The following is a 6,801-nucleotide window of genomic DNA, read 5'->3' on the forward strand; positions in this document are numbered from 1 at the left end:
GTGTTTTAAAATCTCCTCTTTTTCCCTAAATTTCCCGTTGTTTGCACCTACCTTTTTTGGTGAGGAAAAAGAAATCTGCCTGCCTAATTTTCCAACGTGCAAAGCCAACAGCCTGCTTTACTTTCTCTTTCGTTTTTCAGTATAGCTAGGGGGAAAAAAATCTGTACTCTTTCCAAGCAAGCAGCAGAGCTCTGAGCAAAACAGCTGAGACAAATCAGCTGGGGGTCGGGAGCCGATCTAAGCAAGGGCCAATTAGCCTATGCTGAAGCTCCGCGGGCCAATAAAATTACAAAAAAAACACTGAACCCTTTGTTAAATTGCTGGCTTGCCCGCCCCTCGCCCACCACTATTGATTGGCAATAAATAGTGGTGCGGAGGGGCGGGGCAAGCCAGCAATTTAACAAAGGGTTCAGCTGCACCACTGGCTCTAGGGCGGCCCTTTGAAGCCCCGCGGCAAGAATTTGAAGTTTTTTTTCCTCTAGCCATAGGAGGCAGCAATAGATGGGTAGTGGGTGGGGTAAGCGAACGGCAGAGAGGCGTGGAAGCTGCTTTCTCCATCCTGCTCTCTTGTGTCCGGAGCCCACGTGGATCCCAGGCAGCGGAACTCAGGCTAGGGAAGGGGTGGGCAATTGTGGCTCTTTTACAACCTGTGGCCTTCAACTCCCAGAATTCCTGAGACAGCCAAGCTGCATCAGGAATTCTGGAAGTTGAAGTCCACAGGTTGTAAAAGAGCCACAATTGCCCACCCCTGGCTGCGGTAGGCTGGCGCCGCGCGGGTGGGAGGCGAGGGGCGGGTGGGCCAGCAATTTAACAAAGGGTTCGGCAGAACCCCCTAGAACCCCCAGAATCCCACCACTGTGTAGGCCCCTCTTGATCTTGAGGCCCTAGGCTGAAGCCTAGTTAGCCTATAGGAAAATCCGGCCCTGGAAACTATAGACTTTGGGCTAGCTAGCAAATGTGCATAGAGTTGGGTTATATTTCTGGTTCGAAAATGACTCCATAGGTTTTCTATGAACATAACAGTAGCAATCTTCTAAGTCAGTGGTTCTCAGCCTGTGAGAACCACTGACTTATTATTATTGTTGTTGTTGTTGTTGTTTTTAATTTGATTTATATGCCGCCCTTCTCCGAAGACTCAGGGCGGCTTACAATGTGCTCAGCAATAGCCTTCATCCCTTTGTATATTTATACAAAGTCAGCTTATTGCCCCCACAACTGGGTCCTCATTTCACCTACCTTAGAAAGGATGGAAGGCTGAGTCAACCTTGAGCCGGTGAGATTTGATCTGCTGATCTATTGAACTAGCAGTCAGCTGAAGTAGATGCAGTACTGCACTCTAATCACTGCGCCACCTCGGCATAGTCACAGTCACAGTGGGTCTGCGAAGGCATGAAGACATGTTGTGATTTAAATCTTGAATTAATTCTTGGGGGTCCATGGCCACAAAAAGTATTTAAAGGAGGTCTGTAGCAGTGGTGGGTTGCTCCCAGTTCGGTCTGGGTCTTGCGAACCGGTAGTAATGGTGGTGGGAGTCTCCGCCCACCCGCCTGACGTCATCACTGAAGATCTGCGCATGCACAGAAGCGCATGCGAGCAAAGCGCGTGTGCATGCTCCCGTTGCAAACCGGTAGTAAAGGTAAGTGGAACCCACCTCTGGTCTGTAGTAAAGAAAAGATTGAGAACCACTACTCTAACTAATGTTCTAGCACAGGGGTGTCAAACTGTTGGCCCGCAGGCCGGATGCGTCACAAGCAGGCTATCCCCACCCCAGCTCTGCAAAGGGGAAAAACATTGCAAAATGTTACGTGACGGCAATGTGACGCCACAAGTTTGACACCCATGTTCTAACAGATACAACTTACTGTACATTAGTTGCAGAAAGTTTCAAAACATTGAAAATTGGGCTTGATTCACAATGTATGTTTTCTGCACGAAAGCTGCATTTTTTAGAAACATGGGGGGGATCATAATTAGATCTAAACAGCAACATGGCCCCAGGGGAAAATATCAATTACCATAAATTATAATCATCCATGCACAATATATTAAAATAAATTGCCATTGATTCCTGTGCCTATTCATTATGTTTCTCCCTGGTAGTAAATAAGCATTCAGGTTTACACAATTGTCCTTACTAGTTGGATTATACAGTGCAAAATTTGAATACAGAATCTATGTAATGAATGGAGAATATCACTTCCAGAAATTAGATCCTAAAATTTACTCTAAAATAACTTTAAATGTTCTCTTCACAGTGCCACAGCTGGCAGACCAGAGATAAACAGGAGTCTAGACATGTTTTATCATCTTGGACAAGCAATTTAAAAGAGACAATCTGAGTTGTTCAGAATAAGAAGTTAAGATAGATTTTAAAGCAGTGTAAACTACTTTGAGTTGTGTTGACTCCTTCAGTCATCTTCTTATGTTTTGCCATCTAGCCAATTGATTGATTGATTGCTTATGTACCACATGTCAACTCTTAGCTACCTCTATGATGAACTGTCCCTCAACTGAACTGCCCCTCAACTCAACTGAGTCTTTCAATCATGCATCAATGGCTTCTTGCCTATCGGCCCAAAAACTTTATTTCAGTAAGCTATCATTGTGTGGGGAAAAGATACATGTACTGTATGTTCTCCTCCTTATATTGATCACAATCAATATAATGATTCCAACCAATTTGAAACTGCTTTGTTCAAGGTTATGCTGATTTCTGGAATTAACCTGAAACACCTATCAGTATAGAGCAGGGATGTCAAACTCGATTTCATTGAGGGACGCATCAGGGTTGACCTCAGGGTGGGGGGTGGAGTGGGCATTGCCAGGGTGCACGGCCAGCTCGACATCACTCGGGTCAGGGGTGCCTGTGGTGGCCTGAGCACTCTGCCGGCGAAAACGGGCTCCCGAGCTCCATTTTCGGCTGCAACGGCCTCCTGCAACCCTCTGCCAGTGAAAATGGAGGTCGCAAGGGCTGCACACGGCCCTCCTGAGCTCTGTTTTCACTGGCAGAAGCACCATGTGCTGGTCCTTTGCTGTTTCCAGGGCAGTTCCATGGACCAGATCTAAGCATCCCATGGGCCGAATCCGACCCCCAGGCTTTGAGTTTGACACACCTGGTATAGAGCATAAAATGGTAGTCTGGATGAGCAAATAATGGCGTTCCTCCATTTTTTTATAATCAATTTGTTCCTTAGTTATGATTTCACACAAGATGGTGGTATCAGCCAAAGACATTCTTGAATTGGAATAAGCTGGATCCATATACATAATACAGGTAATCCTCAAATTACAACCACAATAGAGCCCAAAATTTCTATTGTTAAGCGGGACAGTTGTTAAGTGACTTTTGCCCCATTTTACAATCTTTTTGCCATAGTTGTTAAATGAATCACTGCAGCTGTTAGCAACATGGTTGTTAAGTGAATCTGGCTTCCCCATTGACTTTGCTTGTCAGAAGGTTGCAAAAGGTGATCACATGACCCCAAGACACCGCAACCATCATAAATATGAGTCGGTTGTTAAGTTTCTGAATTTTGGTCACAGGACTCTGTGGAAGTCCTGTTTCATAATTGTAAGGCACTTTTTTCAGGACTCTTGTAACTTTGAATGTAAGTAGACGACTTCCTGTAGATTATACTGTAAAAATATGAATAGGACACATATTTACCTTTAGTATATTTACTAAATAAACTATAATGGGCAAATTGTAGTAAGCAGGTTTTTTTCCTTTTCTCCTCTCCCACCTTCACCCACATCTTTCTTTCTTTTCTTTTTTTTTTTTTTTGAACAGAGTGTTGGTTGTTTCTTATTTTATACAATTAGTCAAATTCAGATACATTTTACTCAATTACAATTTTTGTCAATATCGTCTTCCCCCTTTTCCTTTTTTTAAAAAATATACTTCAGTATTTCTATACTTGCGTATATAAACACCTTCTTCATTTATCCCTAAGTTCTAACTTTGCTAGTTGTACATATTTATCCTCTTTTATTCTTTAACAATTCATTCTTTTTCCTAATATATTTATATTTGTTTGTTCAGAGCTGCCTTTCTTCCACTTCATCTTCTTTTTTTATTATTTTACAGCAATCTTTCTCCTCAAGCCTTTCCCTCTTCTCTTTCCAACTTTCTTTCCTCACCTTCTTCTTCTCTTCTCTACTTCCCCTTCCCTTCTCCCTCTCCTCCTCTCTTCCCCCCTGTCTTATCTTCTCTCCTACTCTGGTAAGCAGGGTTTCATAGACACTCAAATCCCTTGGCCTCATTGCTATATACTGCCCAGAGTCCTTGGATGTAAGATAGGCAGGAAATAAATTTTCTAAATTAATAAATAAATATACTAGAGAGAGCTTTTGTCTCTGTAACATACGAGCTTTGCTATTCTCACTCTTTTTCCGCACTGCCAAAATCAGTCAGGGGACATTACAGTTGACCCAATTCACCTTTCAATATAGAAGTAGTTACTTTACTGATAATTATTCTGATTGTGACTTTGCTTTATTCAAGTTGCCTCACGAAAAATGTCACTAGGATTCTGTGGCTGTTACATGAGGACTTTTGAAGTGCCAAATCCTGCCATACTAAGAAACAGTGTGATAAAATGATTAACAGGAAAAAAAGAGAGAGCTGGAAGTTCCATGCTATTCAGAAATGTTCCAGCACACTGAGCTGATAATTAAATAATCCTTGTATATTATGCGTAGATTGGATATGAGATGAGAGGGGTGATAGATGATTGATGATATGTGTGTCCAAAGGAGTACATTGCAGCGAACCTGCTGTTCTTTAAAATGTGCACCTCAGCAATATTTCTACCCTATAGATATTTAGCAATTATTATGCCAGGTAATTTAGGTAAGTCATAAAGAAAACAGAAAATACATTATTGAGCATTTTAGAAGAAGAGGAAAATGAAAGTGTGGATTTTGGTGTTTGTTTGGTTTTTTTCCTAAGTAAGGGACACACTTTCCAATATAAAAAGTCATAAAGATTGACTGACTTCATTTGTATATACCAAATGAGGTCAGATTAGCTCCCTCTGTTGTTTTGCTTAGTAAAAATAATAATTTAGGCAGGCCTTTGAGGCATAAGTGAAGTATTGACTGCTAAACTGCCAGAGATAGGTACAGTTTGTTCTTGTGGCTTTCTTTGTTCTGCTCTTCGTGGTGATTTATATATTATTTTTAATTTAATTTAATTTAATTTTTATTTTATTTTATTTTTCAATTTATATACCGCCCTTCTCCCTAAGGACTCAGGGCGGTGCACAGCCAGAATTAAGAACATGAACTACAAATATTAAGAACAATTAAAATATATATAAATTTGGCTCAAAAATTTAAAAATCACAAACCAATTAAAACATTTAAAGAATTTAAAAATTTCTTCTTAAGCCAGCCCGGCTTGCTGGAAAAAGTGGGTTTTAAGGGCACGGCGGAAGGCACTGAGGTCTTGGATTCTCCTTATCTCTGGGGGCAACTGATTCCAGAGGGTAGGTGCCCCCACAGAGAAGGCTCTCCCCTGGGGGTCACCAGCCTACATTGTTTGGCTGATGGCACCCAGAGGAGGCCCTCTCTGTGGGAGCGCACGGGTCGATGGGAGGTCGTCGGTAGCAGCAGGTGGTCTCGGAGATAATTGAGGTTCTAATTCAGTTATTGCTGTCCATATGTATTGCTAGCCTTCTGAAGACCTGTTGGTGCAAAGGGATGATATAACTCTAAGGAACGATGACAGCATAAGAATCATGTCATAACTGCATGTAGGTATGTTGAGGATAAGCAAGCGGATACATTGATTCCTCAGCGTCCAAGTGTCAACAGAGAATTCAAAAATACCTTTATGTATGTCAGTTGAGTTATTTGTGCAATTTCTGAAGGATCTTAACAGCAGTACCCAAGAGAAACTCACTCTGTAACTTCATGTCTTTTTTCTATTATTGCCTTCCTCTTTCTGTTAACTGAGAGTGATGTCACTGCAATCCAAATGACCATTGTTGCTCGTTTACCATGATGCCTTATTCTAAAGACCCTGAAAGGACCACCTGCACTCCCTAAAGCTGTGTCTGTTGCTGCTTTGTTCTCTATACTCCTTGGAGCATTGACGTCTGTGCAGTTTTCCAGAATTGCTTCACACCATTGGGGATCCTCAAACCAGGGGTGAAATGCTACCAGTTCGGACCAGTTCAGATGAACCGATAGTAAAAAATGCTACCAGTTCAGGTGAACCAGTATTTCCGACAATCAGCTGGGCGACGATCAGCTGGGTGACGATCAGCCGTGACGTGCGATTTATATTAGCTAGAATCGTCAGATTTCCTGCTTTCTAGCTAATCTAAATCGCGTGGCACAGCGAATTCCTCCCCCCCCCCCTGCACACACACATACACACACTATTCTACTTACCTTTGCAGACTTGGAAGGCTTCAAAATGTTCCTTTTTTAGTGTGCACATGCGTGCACAAAGCGAACGCTCAGTAGCAGACTCACAGAACCGGTAGCAGACTTCAGAGGATTTTACCCCTGCCTCAAAACTAGGTTTCAACAGGCAGCTGTGCCAGACAACCAAGTGCCTCCATTGGCTTTGGGACTTCTCAGGTGGGGCCACAGAGATTGGTCACTTTAGTTTTCAAAACAGACATTTTCCCATATTCAGCTGTAAATAGTTTTATTATTAGTTTAGCTTAAATTAGTTTGGTTTATTATTTTATTATTTTCCTCTGTACCCATTGTTTGCTTAGAATAGTTGCACTACATTACATGTTTGGGAGTGGACTGTTTTGCATAAGTTCTTAAAGGCCAGTCTTA

Source organism: Pituophis catenifer, unplaced genomic scaffold (genome assembly GCF_029215685.1).
Source record: "Pituophis catenifer annectens isolate HBS135680 unplaced genomic scaffold, rPitCat1.0.hap2 SCAF_2, whole genome shotgun sequence".
In the NCBI taxonomy this organism is placed as follows: Eukaryota; Metazoa; Chordata; class Lepidosauria; order Squamata; family Colubridae; genus Pituophis; species Pituophis catenifer.